Source organism: Apium graveolens, chromosome 5, assembly GCF_009905375.1.
Source record: "Apium graveolens cultivar Ventura chromosome 5, ASM990537v1, whole genome shotgun sequence".
NCBI lineage: Eukaryota > Viridiplantae > Streptophyta > Magnoliopsida > Apiales > Apiaceae > Apium > Apium graveolens.
In genome coordinates, this window is record NC_133651.1 from 172,829,228 (window position 1) to 172,847,291 (window position 18,064).

Here is an 18,064-nt window from a genome sequence, read left to right on the forward strand (position 1 = left end):
TTTGTGTTAAATTCGACCTTACATGTGCTTAAAATGAATTGTTTCCTTGATATTATGCTTGATCTTAGTTGTTAAAAGGTAGTGTGCATGATATTTTGAATTAGTTAAGTATTTAAATCAAATTTATGAGCTAATAACCCTTTTGTTTAGTCGAACATGATTTAGTGATCATCTTGAGTTGCATGTTAAGTTTTATTTTACATGTTGGTACTATAAGGCATGGATGATCTCCATTATTGGTTGAGGCCTTATTTTAGAGTCTTATAGTAATAAATTTGCCTTGGCTGAGATTTAATTCGTGGTTTTAAAGTGGGAGTTAAGGTGGAAAGGCTAGGATAGAATCCTGGAATTTTTTCAAGATTTGCATGTGAGTTTTATGTTGATTTTGAATGGGCATTTCTTAGGCATTGTTAGGCCCAAGCCACGGGGAGTTAAGAATTGGGGTATAATTGAGTCTAGAAGTCACAAATTAGAGAAACCCAACCATTTAGTGAGGTGCACACACCAAAATTTAGAATCTGTCCAGCAGGGGATAGTTTTGTTGCAACTTAAAAATGAGGAGTTTTGACCATGTCATGATTAGGCCCTTACTAGGCCTTGGTTATCCCTAGTTAGAGGGAGTGTCAGAGGAGTTTTTCCATCCATAGTTCATAGGAATTGAGTTAGAATCATGTGTCATAATTTAGTACAAAACATGACACTTTTCTGTCCAGAAAACAAGGGAACATTGGACTTTAAGCTTAGTCCCAGGTAGGCCCAAGCTAGGCCCTTGAGCCAAACCATGTTTTAGAGTTGCCTTATGGTCAGAAGATTATAGTGTAGAAGTTTGAGAGGTAAACTTGAAGTGTAAGGGTGTCAATTATACTCATAAACCCATTGGTGTCACCCTGAAATCACTATAATGAGCAAAATCACTTAACCTTTAGTTTCAGGGCACTTATGAGTGAGGTCTAGGTTGACCACCATAGTTGTAAGATAGTAAGAGATCAGTAAAGTGTAAGGCCTAAGTCAGGGTCATAAGAACATGATGGTTTAGAAAAGGCACTTCGAGTTATGAGGACGATATTAAGAGTTTTGGCTAGTTTAGCATAACCAAGTAACTTGAGTAAGTGGAGTGAGATCATCCAAGCCTAGTGATGCAATATAGTGTGTATGGATATATTATTATGTACTTAAATGTGCTATATGAACATGAGTATCTATGTGAACTATTATGCTTATAAGGTAATTAGAAGCGTTTATGTGTATATAGGCCTAAGTGCCAATGTGCGTAATTTCGGTTTATAATTAAGTAGAGTTAGTGAGTATATATTATAATGAGGATATTATTATTTTGTGTAGGCTCTCGAGACGAGGGTAAACTTGCCATTAAAGTCGAGTGAAGCTCCAGTTGCTCCCACCTGCTAGTCAAGTCAAGCCTTTCTCAAGGCAAGTGTTTCAACCTCCCTTTTTTATTTATACTGCAAGATAGTGTTAGCCCAGCTTTTATATACGATGCGAGTATTCTAACCCACCTTGATATATATGATCCAAGTGGTTTCAAATCTATCTTTCGTATTATATGCAAATGCCATGAACCCTCAAGTATCTATTGCAAGTAGTTTAACTTTGCTTGGAGATTTCTATGCAATAAATTTAAAAGTCATATCATGCTAATATACCAAGTAATTGTGATGTGGAACCTTATGCAAGTTATACTCAGTAACCTTATCTTGATACCTAAAAGTCAGCTATCCCTTAAAAGTCATTCATGATTTCTTGATAACCCTATTCTTACCCCTAAAACATGATACCTTGTTATACTTTGAACTGATGCTCACCTACTTTATATTTCAATACCTATGTCTTATCTGGAACCATTACCTTGAACCTAGTTTGACTTAGTTCCTTCATATATCCGATAACCTGCTAAATCTCATTGTTAAATTCCTTGTGAATAGAAACCTTGTAATTCCTTTAATAAAGTATAGTCTAGTTGATCATGGCCTTGAAATTTAGTGGACATATTCCCTGTGCTTCAAAATTGATCCAGAACCCCTGATAAAGATCCTCACTGTTTAAGAAATTAACTGTCACTTGGCATCAGTTTTTAAAATAAAAAGTTAAAATTTGGATTTCCAGTCCCAAAGGGGGATAATATTTTCTTTAGATAGTGGATCTGGACTGAGAAGCAAGTCTTTTCCGCTCTTAATTTGTAGTCTTAAAAGTTGCCTAGGGATCCTATTAATGTTCTAGAACCCAGCGAGGTTCGAGATTACTTCGCGGCTGATCAGCGGTTGTAATCCGTAGCGTCATAAAATGGTTTTTGATAAGGAAATGGTTTTGAATGGTTTTATTACAATAAAAGATGTCATCACCCTAAAAGTTTATCTCTTGATACTATATTGTTGAATCTTTCAATTCCATTGTTAATGTTTTATTCTTGTATATGTATATTATAGTGCTTTTTGAGCATTTGGCTCACTACTTGCTTACCCTGATATTTTAGCTAGCAGATATGGTTAGATTCAAGCAGACAGCGCGTAAGACTTGTGGTACCAATTCGTATGTTCGAGCTCAAGTAGTTAGTGATCGTTTTGTTTGAGGACTCGATATTAAAATCAGGTTATATTAGTTAATAGTGTTGGGCTATTCCAAATCATAAACTGTAAGATCTTGGATTCAGATGTATTTACTTCCTTTTGTTAACTAATATAATTACTCGTATATTTTCTTTTGTAAATGTTTGGGGCATGACAGGTTTTGGTATCAGAGCTATTGTTTAGAGTCCCTGGACAGCCCAGATAGGTTATATATGTATATAGGTTTATAGAATATTATATGAGAGTGTAGGTATACGATATTCGAGTCGTTCGCTACTAGTTCTTATATATATATATGCATTATTTGGAAGCAAAGGGCACATTCCTCGTCATATCTGAACTGTCTGACACATTTGCTTTCTCCATGTATGTTGAGTTGAGGCGTGAGTTGGACAGGCTTCAGGGCATGTACGATCGAATGTTAGAGCGATTGAAGAACGTGTATTCGGATAGCTGAAACTATGAAGGAAAGCCTAAGGAGCAGATAACTGCGAGACTTGAGACCTTGGTTCAGTACGTTAACACTAAGCTTGATGAGATGCCATCGCACCGAGACCGTACCAGCCAGTATACTATCCAGATGATTGCGGACGAGCTCCAGTGCATTGTGAAGACGCTTCGTGAAGAGAAGACTACCGGACCCCAATCTGATGGAGCGGAGCCTTAGTTCTTTCCATTATCTACTTTTCATATCATTGTAGAATTCCCTGTTATTTCCTTTAATTAAGCATGTTATCCCTAGATTCAGACTCTATTCCAATCTTGACGTACCTTGACCCTAATTTTGATAATTATGCACCATCGCTCTATTTGCTTTCAATTGTTCTTATGCTTTAATATGCATCACCCTTATTGTTCAATTTTAAACCCGATTGAATGAATATAATGACTTGTGACACCTTAACCTTGAAATTTTCTGTATTGTTCATACATGTTTTGATATAACTCCTATTTCAGGATCATGCCACCTAAAAAGAAGAACCCGACAATAATTTCTACCACAGATCCTAATATTCTTAGACTTCTAGAAACCTTACAACAATAAACAAACGCTATAGCTCAACAACAACTAACTCTTCAACAACAATTCGAAAACCAAGATAACCATGAACCACGCCAACCACCTGATCCACTAGTACCACCTCGACAAATTGTTACTTTCAAAGCTTTTCAGAATGTGAATCCACCTGCATTTCATGATACCACCGATCCGGTAATAGCTAATACATGGATTAGGGAAATGGAAAGAGCTTTTGAATTAGTTCAGTTAGGAGAAGATCAGAAGACGCCATATGCTACTTATTTTCTGAAAGGGGAAGTCATCTATTGGTGGGATTCAGTGAAAGCTATGAAGATAAATCAGTCGGTTTCTTGGGAAAGGTTTAAAAGTTATTTTTGGAAAAGTATTATCCTAAGTACATGCAGAATCAGATGGAGCTTAAATTTCTTAAATTAAAACAAGGAAATATGTCTGTATTGGAGTACGAGAAGAAGTTTACGGAGCTTTCAACGTTTGTGACGAAGTGTAACAACACTGAGGAAGAGAAAGCAAAGAGATTCCAACAAGGATTAGAGCCTTGGATCAGACATAGAGTGGCTATTTTTGAGCTTAATACTTATGCTGGAGTAGTACAGAAGGCTGCTCTGATTGAGAGTAATGGGATACAGTCAAGGAAAGAAAAGGATAACAAGAAGAGAAAGGTTCCATTTTATGAAGAGAAGTCTGAATCCGGAAGCTCACAAGACAGGAATGTGAAAAGGATTGGATTCCACAAAGGCGGAAATTTTCAGAAGAAGGGAAATTTGAACTAGAGATAAGATTCTAAGGGGGACAACCAGTCAAGCCAAGGACAAGTTGGAGAAAATAGATTTCAGAGACCAGAGTGCAAGCATTGTGGAAAAAACATCCAGGAGTGTGTAATAAGTTGAACATGACATGCTATAGATGCAATCAGAAGGGACACTTGGCTAACGAGTGTAAGATACCGAAGCCGGGAGTTACATGCTATAAGTGTGGAAAGACTGGACATATAGCTAGAGAATGCAAGTCAACCGGACTAGTCAAGGCTTTGATGAACGTGGCAAGTACTAGTGCAAGCATGCCAGCTGAGGTATTGGCATTACCTCCACCATCTACCGCAACTCCGCAAGCGACAGCAAGGACATTTGATTTAAAGATGAAGGACCCTGTTCAGAATTCTGAGGTGATAGCAGGTAAACTTTTAATGAATAATGTTGAAGCTAAGGTATTGATTGATTCTGGAGATACTAGATCTTTTATATAAGAAACTTTCATTGATAAACTTAAATATGGTAAAATGACCCTGAACGAGGTAATCGATGTGGTAATTGCGAACCAAGAGAAGATTCCTATGAGTCAATTCTGTCCTAAGTGTGAGATTGATATTTCGGGGCATAAATTTTCAGCAGACTTGATACTTTTCCAGTTAGGGGAGTTTGACATAATCTTAGGCATGGATTGGTTAGAGAAGAATAACGCCCAGATAGATTGTAAATCTAAGAAAGTATATTTAAAGACAGAGATTGGAGAGAAAGTGGTATTTAAGGGTCAGAGGCAATAGCGGTTATTTCTTACAATCGTCCAGGCTAAGAAATTGCTTAGGAGAGGTTGTGAATCGTTCCTAGCCTATGTAGTGGATTCAGAAAGAGAGAGCCTCCGCATGGAAGATATCCCCGTAGCCAACAAATTTTCAGATTTGTTTCCAGATGAACTACTAGGTTTACCGCCCAATCGATAGATTGAGTTTGAGATCAACCTTGCTCCAGGCATGAAACCAGTTTCAAAGGAACCTTATAGAATAGCACCAGCAGAAATGAAAGTTTTGGCGAGCCAGCTACAGGAATTGTTGGACAAAGGAGTGATACGGCCAAGTACGTCACCATGGGGAGCACCTGTTCTATTCGTAAAGAAGAAGGATGGAAGCATGAGGTTATGTATAGACTATTGGGAGTTGAATAAGATGACGATTAAGAATCGTTACCCGCTACCAAGGATAGATAATTTATTTGATCAGCTGAAAGGAGCTAAGTGCTTTTCCAAGATTGATTTAAGATCAGGATACCATCAATTGAAGATCAAAGAAGATGACATCTTGAAGATAGCATTCAGGACAAGATACGGACATTATGAATTCTTACTAATGCCTTTTAGGTTGACTAATGCTCTTGCAGCATTTATGGATCTGATGAACCGGGTATTTAAAAAGTATTTGGACAAGTTTGTAGTGGTATTCATTGATGATATTCTTATATATTCAAAGTCAGAAGAAGAATATATGCAGCATCTATGGTTAGCATTGGAGATACTTCGACAAGAGAATTTGTATGCCAAGTTTTCTAAGTGTGAGTTCTGGTTAAAGGAAGTTCAATTTTTGGGACATGTTATTGGAAGTGAAGGAGTCAAAGTGGATCCGGCAAAGATTGAGGCAATTATGAGTCGGAGAGACCAAAGACACCTAAGGAAGTGCGAAGTTTTCTAGGATTGGCGGGATATTAAAGAAGGTTTGTTAAAGATTTTTTAAAATCGCCACGCCATTGACTAAGTTGACTAGGAAGAATCAGAAATTTGAATGGAATGCAGAATATGAAGATAGTTTTCAAGAATTGAAACAGAGGTTGGTTACAGCTCCGGTACTAGTATTACTTGATGATCAAGGAGACTTTGTGATTTTCAGTGATGCTTCACATAAGGGCCTGGGTTGCGTGCTAATGTAACACAACAAGGTTATTGCGTATGCGTCAAGACAGTTAAAACCACATGAATTGAAGTATCCTACACATGACTTGGAATTAGCAGCTATAGTACTTGCACTTAAGATCTAGAGACATTACCTTTATGGGGAAAGGTGTGAGATCTACACGGATCACAAGAGTTTGAAGTATATTTTCACTCAGAAGGAGCTCAATATGAGGCAAAGGAGATGATTGGAATTAATTAAAGACTATGATTGCTCGATAAATTATCATCCGGGAAAGGCAAATGTGGTAGATGATGCTTTGAGTAGGAAAGAGAGGTTGAATATGGCAGCGGTATCAAAGGAATTATCTGGAGAAATCAGGAGATTTGAATTAGAATTGTGTGTTTGCGAAAAAGCTGAGGAGATTTGTCGTACTATGACTTTTCGGCCATCGTTGTTAGAAAAGATAAAGAAATGTCAGGAAGAAGTAATAAAACAGGAGAATAATTGATAAGTGGCATTATATACCACTTAGTGCGTCTTAAAATGGCTTAAATTGGTGTCTTGAAATCAAGTATTTTGTGTATTTGATGCGTTTTTCTAGTGTTTATGCATTTCAGGGTTTTAGTTGCATTTCGGGGGAGGAATCATCAAGAATAAGCCTTGGCATGTGTTCACCATTGCGAGAGGAAAGAAACGGGCAGATTACGGCGAAGAAACGGAGCGAAATCAGAAATTTTCCAGAAGAGGTCTGAGCGCCCGCTCAGCATTGCTGAGTGGCCGCGCAGCAAGCTGAGCGCCCGCTCAGCTATGCTGAGGGGCCGCACAGGGTCGGGAAAAAAGACAAATTATTTTAGGACTTCTACTTCTGTTTGGTTTCCACTTCTATGTAATCTGAGTTTTATGGGACTATTATATAAGTAGATTTGAGACGTTTTTCACATAGGTGGATTGAAGGAGATTGTGTTTTTACGCAAGGAGCGAAGAAGATAAGGAAGAAGACCGATTTAGCACACCGCAACGAAGAGGAAGCATATATTCTTGTGATTCTTGTTTCGTTGTAACGTTGGATGCTAGTTTTCTTGCTTTGAACTTATTTACTCTTGTGACGTACTCTGTTTTAATATAATTAGTTTAGTTATTATTTGCTTGTGTTTGTTTATCATGATTTCAATTGAACCCATGATGTCGATGAGTGCTATTATGGGCTAATCGTGATCATGGGGTTGCAACGGATTTATTATGGAATTCTTTAGTTAATTGTTTAATACTTTAGTGTGTGATGATTGCATGATATCTAGTATTGGTTGTGTGTATTCGTCTTATGTGCGTCGCGAACATATAAGATAGGGTGTTAATCTCTTGTGAAGCGACGGTGGATCTTGAGATTTAGAACTTGCCATGCTAGCATAGGTTCATGTACGTTGTGCATGATTAGTGGGTAACTCTAACAGTTTTATTTGCCCTATGTAATCAAAAAGAATAACTTGTGCTTAAATCATTGTGTTGTCAATTTCTGTAGACATATGGGAACTCAACATAATTGATGACTATTTAACTTCTATCTTAATTGTGGATGCTTGGTAGAATGATATTAGTACAATGAAAGTTGGCTTTTATCAGTTTCGTGTTATTCGATTAATATCATCACTGTCACATGCTAAAGGTAATAACAATGGCTATAGAAGGAAGTAATAATGAAGTTGTGATTTCATGAGTGTTTTATTATTGATAAATTGAAGTGTTAGTTAAAGGATTAATTAAGTAGTTAATCATAGTTAATATTTAATCAACAATTTTAAGTGTTATTCTCTTAACATTGAGAAGTAATCATACATTGGTGAGTGAGTTTAATTAGACAATAATTTAGTCTGAGTCTCTGAGGGAACGAACTAGAAAGTATTCTATATTACTTGCGAACGCGTATACTTGCGTGAATATTAGTGCGTGTTTTCGCTCTAACAAGTTTTTGGCGCCGCTGCCGGGGACTCGGCGTATTTGTTTAGTTTATGTACTTACCATCATTGGTCATTAGGACTCAGTGATTAGGACGTAGTAGTTACTTATTTTTCCGGTTGTGTTTCAGGTACTTTAGCAAGCGTTTATGCAAACTCGTTCTCGTGCTCGCAAGAGGACTTTAGATACAGCTGAGGAGACAGACGAAGTTCTTGATATTCCGGAGAAGTTAGATTTTGAGGATTCGGATTCAGGAACTGAGCAGAAAGAACCAGTAAACATGGGAGATCGTATTGTTCAAGCTGATCCAGCTCTTATGGATTTTTTTCGGCCGAAAATTGATGACATTCAGTCAAGCATCCTTCATCCGGCTATTCAAGCTAACATCTTTGAAATCAAGCCGGGCACTATTCAGATGGTGCAGAATTCTGTTTCTTTTGGAGGAGCGGCAACTGAAGACCCCAACATGCACATAAGGAATTTTGTCGAGATCTGCAGCACTTTTAAGTATAATGGCGTGACTGATGAGGCTATCAAGTTGAGGCTTTTCCCATTCTCACTAAGGGACAAGGCTAAAGACTGGTTACATTCTGAACCAGCTGGGTCCATCACTATGTGGCAAGATCTTGCGCAAAAGTTTCTAGTGAAGTTTTATCCGATGGCAAACACTGCTGCTATGAGGAGTGCTCTTACTCAGTTTGCGCAGTAACCTACAGAATCTATGTGCGAGGCTTGGGAATGTTACAAGGAAATGTTGAGAAAATGTCCACATCATGGAATGCCGGATTGGATGGAATGCCGGATTGGATGGTGATCACTGGTTTCTATAATGGTTTGGGGGCCCAATCTCGGCCCATGCTCGATGCAGCAGCTGGAGGCGCTTTATGGGCTAAAAGCTATACTGAGGCGTATAATCTTATAGAGACGATGGCTGCAAATGAGCATCAAAACCCCACGCAGAGGATGACGTCAGGCAAGGTAGCAGGTATTCTGGAAGTTGATGCAGCCACCGCTATTGCAGCCCAGCTCCAAGCGCTATCAATGAAAGTTGATTCTCTGGCTACATATGGAGTTAATCAAATAGCTATGGTTTGTGAGCTTTGTGCAGGTTCTCATGCTACGGATCAGTGTTCTCTTGTAAATGAATCTGTTCAGTATGTGAATAATTATCAGCGACAACAGCAGCCTGTGCCAGCGACCTATCATCCTAACAATAGAAATCATCCAAATTTCAGCTGGGGGAATAATCAGAATGCTATTCAGCCACCATATCAGCAAGGAGTGAGTAAACAGTTTAACCCACCTGGATTCCAGCAACCACAGCAGTATGCTACAAGGCAATCATATCCTCAACAGGGAAGTGCAGCTGCACCTACTAGTGCTGATTTTGAGGAACTTAAGCTGTTGTGCAAGAGTCAGGCGGTTTCTATCAAGACCTTAGAAAATCAAATCGGTCAATTAGCCAATGCAGTGCTCAATCGTCAACCTGGCACTCTTCCCAGTGACACGGAAGTACCAGGCAGGAAGGAAGCTAAAGAGCAAGTCAAGGCTATTACCTTAAGGTCTGGAAAAGTAGCTGATGCTGAAAAGGCAAAAGAAGTAGAAGCTGAAATTAGAGGTGAAGAATCTAAGCAAAAGGAGAAAGCGGCGGAACCAAGGAAGACTACTGTTGAACACACTCTGCCTGAGGCTAATACAGGGGAAAAACAGCTCTATCCTCCACCACCTTTTCCTAAGAGATTGCAGCAACAAATGCTGGATAGACAGTTCGGAAAGTTTCTGGAGGTGTTCAAGAAACTTCACATCAATATACCTTTCGCTGAGGCTCTGGAACAAATGCCCAGTTATGCGAAGTTTATGAAGACTATTCTTTCAAGAAAGGTGAAACTGGATGACCTTGAAACCGTTGCTCTCACGGAAGAATGCAGCGCTGTTCTGCAGCAAAAGTTACCACCAAAACTGAAAGATCCAGGAAGCTTCACCATTCCATGCACCATTGGCAATCTAACTTTTGACAAGTGCCTTTGTGATTTGGGAGCAAGCATTAATCTGATGCCGTTGTCAATCTTTAAAAAGTTGGATCTGCCTGATCCAAAACCCACATACATGTCGCTACAATTGGCTGACCGTTCCATTACTTACCCAAGGGGCATAGTTGAGGATGTGCTCGTCAAGGTGGATAAGCTCTTCTTTCCAGCAGATTTTGTTATTCTGGATTTTGAGGAAGATAAGAAGATCCCCATAATCTTGGGAAGGCCTTTCTTGGCTACTGGCCGTACCTTGATAGATGTGCAAAAAGGTGAACTTACTATGCGGGTCCAAGATCAGGATGTGACCTTCAACGTATTCAAGGCAATGAAATTCCCTACAGAAGATGAGGAGTGCTTAAAATTGGATGTGATTGATTCAGCGGTTACTTCGGAACTCGATCACATGCTAATGTCTGATGCATTGGAAAAGGCCTTAGTGGGGGATTTTGACAGCGATGATGAAGATAGCAACGAGCAATTACAATATCTGAACGCTTCTCCCTGGAAGCGAAAGCTGGACATACCATTTGAATCTCTTGGTACTTCTGACCTCAAGAACGCTGAAAGGAAGCTCAAACCATCAATAGAGGAAGCACCTACCTTGGAGCTCAAGCCATTACCTGAGCACTTGAGGTATGCTTTTTTAGGTGATTCATCTACGTTACCTGTTATTATTTCATCTGACCTTTCAGGTAGTGAGGAAGACAAGCTCTTAAGGATTTTGAGAGAATTCAAATCGGCTATTGGATGGACCATAGCAGACATCAAGGGGATAAGTCCTTCATATTGTATGCATAAAATTCTGCTAGAGGAAGGTAGTAAGCCAACTGTGGAACAGCAGCGAAGACTGAATCCCATCATGAAGGAGGTGGTGAAGAAAGAAATTCTGAAATGGCTAGATACAGGCATCATTTATCCTATTTCTGACAGTTCATGGGTGAACCCCGTACAATGTGTACCTAAGAAGGGAGGTATCACTGTGGTCGTAAATGAAAAGAATGAGCTCATCCCTACTCGAACAGTTACAGGATGGAGAGTATGCATGGATTATAGAAAATTGAACAAAGCCATAAGGAAGGATCACTTCTCTCTTCCATTTATTGATCAGTTGCTTGACAGATTGGCGGGACATGAGTATTTTTGTCTTCTGGATGGTTATTCCGGGTATAATCAGATTTGTATTGCACCAGAGGATCAGGAAAAGACTACCTTCACTTATCCATTTGGCACGTTTGCTTTTCGCAGAATTTCATTTGGGTTATGAGGCGCACCGGCCACCTTTCAGAGATGTATGATGGCTATATTCTCTGACATGATTGGAAATAACGTCGAAGTGTTCATGGATGACTTCTCCGTCTTTGGACACTCATATGATGAATGTTTGAATAATCTACGCGCCGTACTCAAAAGATGCGTGGAAACTAATTTGGTGCTCAATTGGGAGAAATGTCATTTTATGGTGCGTGAAGGCATTATCCTTGGGCATAAAGTCTCTAGCAAGGGTCTGGAGGTGGACAAGGCCAAGGTGGGAGTCATTGAAAATCTTCCCCCACCTAATTCTGTGAAAGGAATCCGTAGTTTTCTTGGTCATGCAGGTTTTTATCGGCGCTTCATCAAGGACTTTTCAAAGATATCTAAGCCGTTGTGCAATTTGCTTGAGAAAGATGTGCCTTTCAAATTTGATGATGAATGTTTGGCAGCATTCGAGACTCTCAAGAAGAGTTTGATCACTGCACCAGTTATTATAGCACCGGATTGGACAGAACCGTTTGAGATGATGTGTGATGCAAGTGATTATGCGGTAGGTGCAGTTCTGGGACAGCGCAAGAAAAATCTCTTCCATGTGGTCTACTATTCGAGTAAGACTTTAAATGGTGCCCAATTGAACTACACCACTACTGAGAAGGAGCTTTTGGCTATAGTCTTTGGTTTTGAGAAATTTCGATCTTATCTGCTTGGTACGAAAGTAACAGTATTCACTGATCATGCAACTATTCGCTATCTGGTCTCCAAGAAGGATTCGAAGCCGAGACTCATTCGTTGGGTGCTTTTACTTCAGGAATTTGAGTTAGAGATCAAAGATAGAAAAGGTACTGAGAATCAAGTAGCTGACCATCTCTCTAGGTTGGAGAATCCCGATTCTACTTCACAAGATAGGACGTTAATCAATGAATCTTTTCCGGATGAGCAGTTGTTTGCAATTCAGGAGGAAGAACCATGGTTTGCAGATATTGTAAACTATCTCGTCAGCAATATAATGCCTCCTAATTTAACATCCGCTCAAAAGAAGAAGTTTCTGCATGAGGTGAAGTGGTATATGTGGGATGAACCATATTTGTTTAGACAGGGAGCTGACCAGATCATCAGGAGATGTATCCCGTTCTGTGAGACGGAGGGGATATTACGAGACTGCCATTCCACGGTTTATGGTGGACACTATGGCGGTGAGAAGACGGCAGCTCGTATTCTGCAAGCAGGTTTTTTCTGGCCTACTTTGTTCAAGGATGCTCATCAGTTTGTTTTAAGGTGTGATCGTTGCCAAAGAGTGGGAAATTTGTCAAGGAAGGATGAAATGCCATTAAATGTGATACTTGAAGTCGAGGTCTTTGATGTATGGGGAATCAATTTCATGGGGCCTTTTATCTCGTCTTGCAATAATCAGTACATCTTGCTGGCAGTCGATTATGTCTCAAAATGGGTCGAAGTTAAAGCTTTACCGACAAATGATGCAAAGGCAGTGCTAAATTTTCTTCATAAGCAAATTTTCACAAGGTTTGGAACACCTCGGGTAATCATAAGTGATGAAGGATCGCATTTTTGCAACCGTAAGTTCACTTCTATGATGCAGCATTATAATGTGAATCATCGAGTAGCTACTGCCTATCATCCGCAAACAAATGGTCAAGCGGAAGTGTCTAACAGAGAGATAAAGCGTATTCTAGAGAAGGTTGTTTGTCCGTCAAGGAAGGATTGGTCTTTAAAGCTCGATGAAGCTGTTTGGGCTTACAGAACAGCATACAAAACTCCTTTTGGGATGTCACCGTTTCAGTTGGTGTACGGTAAGGGATGTCATCTACCTGCGGAGCTTGAGCATAAGGCCTACTGGGCATTGAAGAAGTTGAACCTGGATTTAGATGTAGCTGGTAAGAAAAGAATGCTTCAGCTTAATGAACTGGATGAATTTCGACTTCAAGCGTACGAAAATAACAAAATGTATAAGGAAAAGGTGAAGAGGTGGCACGATAGGAAGCTACATCCAAAGTTATTTGTGCCAGGGCAACAAGTTCTCTTATTCAACTCTCGGCTCCGACTTTTTCCTGGAAAGTTGAAATCAAGGTGGTCTGGACCTTTTATTATCAAAACTGTGTTTCCACATGGAGCGGTGGAAATTTTTGAGAATGATCCGGACCAAGCATTCAAGGTTAACGGTCAGCGGTTGAAGCACTACTATGGGGACATGGCAAACCGAGAAGTGGTTAGTGCCATTTTATTGACTACTTGAGCAGGGTACGAAACGTCAAGCTAATGACGAAAAAGAAGCGCTGCGTGGGAGGCAACCCATGAATTGTTGTTACAGGAACCCTTAGAAGTTAATAACCTATCCAAAAATATAAAAAAAATCAGAAAACAGGGGCTGAAAAAAAAATTCCAGTGACCCCCTGAGCGCCCGCTCAGCTTTGCTGAGCGACCGCGCAGCAAGCTGAGCGCCCGCTCAGTTTTGCTGAGCGACCGCTCAGGGGTCGAGTACCAGAAATTTTTTTTTACAGTTCAGAAAAAAAAACACAAAAATAGTTTTAGCCCATAAACCCACGATTTGTTCCTACTACCCCATCATTTTACTCCTTAATTCCCAAACCCTACTCTAATCCACACCCTATATATACATACACATATCCTACATATCTCCCACAAAACTTCCTACACTTAAACCCTCTCACAAACATCAAAAATCAGTTCTTACACACTTTTATTCACGAATCAATGGCACCCAAGAGAGCACGCACTATTGATAGCAGCAGCACAGTTCCTACTGCTGATTCATCGAGGGGTACTGCTGCAAGGCCTCGGTTAACTGACAGAGCTGCGGAGGAGGAGTACACTAGGCTATTGGGTAAGCCGATTCTGAAGGAGAGGGGGTTTTTACCATCGGGGAGGGATGGTGAGTTGCTGCTCATGATTGCAGAGAAGGGGTGGATAGCTTTTTGTGAGTCACCCGAAGCAGTACCGATGAGCGTTGTTCGTGAGTTCTACGCGAACGCGAAGGCCGAAAAGAATGGGTTTTCTGTGGTCCGAGGGCTGACGGTTGATTATCATCCTGCGGCGATTCGCCGTGTAATTGGACAGCGAGAGAGGAAGCCCGAGGAGGAGAACTGGAATGAAAAGACTGCTGAGGATTTTGACTTGGATTTGATTTGTGCGACTCTCTGTCGACCAGGCACAGTTTGGACCTGCAGGACCGGCACTAATGAGTATCGTCACTTTCCGGTGATCGCCATGAACAGGTATGCCCGTGCATGGAATGCATTTATTTGTGCTAATATTTTGCCTTCTTCGCATGCACACGAGGTCACAGTTGAGCGAGCACAGTTGTTGTGGGGAATTCTGAATGAGGAATACTATGTGGACCTTGGTGAGTTTATCTACCAAGGAATTCTGAAGTTTTTAAGGGGAGCGAAGCATATGAACATCCCTTATGCATCTACGGTTACGAAGCTATGCCGAGCAGTGGGAGTGAACTGGCCGGCTCATGAGCAGTTGCAGTTGCCAGCAGCTCCGATTGATTCTGGCACTCTGAATGGGATGCAGGAGTGGACCGGTGGTGAGCCTGAGGAGCATGGGCTGGGTTATTGTCTTCCAGGAGGGCGTCCAGCACGAGGTGCTACTATGGCTAGGCCAGGGCGTGATGAGGCTGGTTCTTCGAGAGCTCAGGAAGGTGCTGGGATGGTTGATGCCCAGTATAGGAGGCTTTCACGGCGGATGGATGCCATGTATGAGACGCAGAGCAGGTTTGCTCAGGAGCTCACCCTTGCATTAGGGACTGCTTTTCGAGGCCTTGGAGCTGATATCCAGTGGCTAGTTTTTGGTGAGGACTCTGCATACCCGCCGCCTGATACTCCACCCACTGAGGGTGATGATGATGATGACTCTGAGTAGGTATACCCTGTGTTCCTTTCTACTACTTTCACTGAGGACAGTGAAGATTTTTAGTTTGGGGGTGGTAGTTAAGGAATATTATGTGTGTGTCATTTAGTTGCATATTCATGATAGTTTAGTTCATATAGTTGCATAATTTATGCTTAGTTTTTTTTTATGGATGTCATATAGCTCATGCATTTACCATGATCCCTTTTGCAATGATTTATCGACTGAATTGTGATATTGATGCGAGTGTAGTGATAGCATTAAAGTGATATTAAGTTGTGTAGGTTGATATGCATGCTAGAAACAATTGTAAGTCCACTAAGTCTTAGAGAATGCGTAAGGGCTAGATTGTTGTTATGATTTGGTTGTTTTCAAGGTCAATCTACTTGTTATGCTTAGAATTCGATTATAGGTTCTTAGTGATAAAGACATGAAAAAGAAAAATTTTGGAAAAAATATGGAAGTTGTTGCTAGTTGTGGCTAGGCGTCAAATGGCTAGTAGCCGGCTCGCATATGGTGCGAGTAGTCTAGGGTTGAGCAAGATGGAGCGAAACGCACTTGCTCAGAAGTTAAAAAAAAAATTGCATAATTGATCAAGAGTGGGCTCTTTGGTATTCGAGTTATTAAGTTCTTAGGGGACTTTGTGCCTAGCGACCTAAGGTTTTTAGAGTCTGGGATCTGCTAACCTAACGCTCGTTACATGGATATCATTGTATAAGTCTTTTGTGGACCTCACTCATTGCACGGTCAAATAAGCATTTGAGTTGTAAATAAAAAGCACGATTCCGTAGTAAGCTCCAGAGTTCTTGTAGTGTTGTATATCACTTTGTGCCTAGAATTTTTTATTTTTTGTATAATCGTAGGATTGCCTTGAGGATAGTCTAGTCATAGTAATTGGTCTAGTTCCGAAGCATATCTGCTAAGCATTTGCACACACCACGTTTATGGCTGTATGTCCGTTTGCATGAGTTTCTTGATCTTTAGTTGTCTAACTGCATTCGTTAAGATGTGACAATTTGGTTGGTTAATTGTAGTAATGGGGATCGCTGCATTTTCATATAGATTGCATTCATGCATGTTTTTATTTGTTTTTTAGTCTGTGACGCTTGAGGACAAGCATCGATTTAAGTTTGGGGGTGTGATAAGTGGCATTATATACCACTTAGAGCGTCTTAAAATGGCTTAAATTGGTGTCTTGAAATCAAGTATTTTGTGTATTTGATGCGTTTTTCTAGTGTTTATGCATTTCAGGGTTTTAGTTGCATTTCGGGGGAGGAATCATCAAGAATAAGCCTTGGCATGTGTTCACCATTGTGAGAGGAAAGAAACGGGCAGATTACGGCGAAGAAACGGAGCGAAATCAGAAATTTTCCAGAAGAGGTCTGAGCGCCCTCTCAGCATTGCTGAGCGGCCGCGCAGCAAGCTGAGCGCCCGCTCAGCTATGCTGAGCGGCCGCGCAGGGTCGGGAAAAAAGACAAATTATTTTAGGACTTCTACTTCTGTTTGGTTTCCACTTCTATGTAATCTGAGTTTTATGGGACTATTATATAAGTAGATTTGAGACGTTTTTCACATAGGTGGATTGAAGGAGATTGTGTTTTTACGCAAGGAGCGAAGGAGATAAGGAAGAAGACCGATTTAGCACACTATAACGAAGAGGAAGCATATATTCTTGTGATTCTTGTTTCGTTGTAACGTTGGATGCTAGTTTTCTTGCTTTGAACTTATTTACTCTTGTGACGTACTCTGTTTTAATATAATTAGTTTAGTTATTATTTGCTTGTGTTTGTTTATCATGATTTCAATTGAACCCATGATCGATGAGTGCTATTATGGGCTAATCGTGATCATGGGGTTGCAACGGATTTATTATGGAATTCTTTAGTTAATTGTTTAATACTTTAGTGTGTGATGATTGCATGATATCTAGTATTGGTTGTGCGTATTCGTCTTATGTGCGTCGCGAACATATAAGATAGGGTGTTAATCTCTTGTGAAGCGACGGTGGATCTTGAGATTTAGAACTTGCCATGCTAGCATAGGTTCATGTACGTTGTGCATGATTAGTGGGTAACTCTAACAGTTTTATTTGCCCTATGTAATCAAAAAGAATAACTTGTGCTTAAATCGTTATGTTGTCAATTTCTGTAGACATATGGGAACTCAACATAATTGATGACTATTTAACTTCTATCTTAATTGTGGATGCTTGGTAGAATGATATTAGTACAATGAAAGTTGGCTTTTATCAGTTTCGTGTTATTCGATTAATATCATCACTGTCACATGCTAAAGGTAATAACAATGGCTATAGAAGGAAGTAATAATGAAGTTGTGATTTCATGAGTGTTTTATTATTGATAAATTGAAGTGTTAGTTAAGGGATTAATTAAGTAGTTAATCATAGTTAATATTTAATCAACAATTTTAAGTGTTATTCTCTTAACATTGAGAAGTAATCATACATTGGTGAGTGAGTTTAATTAGACAATAATTTAGTCTGAGTCTCTGAGGGAACGAACTAGAAAGTATTCTATATTACTTGCGAACGCGTATACTTGCGTAAATATTAGTGCGTGTTTTCGCTCTAACAATAATCAACTGACCGGAGAAGAGATTTGTACTCAAAGGGATGAACAAGGTATATTAAGGTTTT

At 40.0% G+C, this 18,064-nt stretch overlaps 1 non-coding gene across 1 annotated transcript; it reads right to left on the reverse strand.

The window, feature by feature from the left end:
* Positions 1-8,909: 8,909 nt before the first annotated feature.
* LOC141662939 (small nucleolar RNA R71) lies at positions 8,910-9,016 on the reverse strand. Its single transcript, XR_012551038.1, has one exon. It is a non-coding gene; the product is annotated as a small nucleolar RNA R71 (small nucleolar RNA).
* Between the last annotated feature and the right edge of the window lie 9,048 nt (positions 9,017-18,064).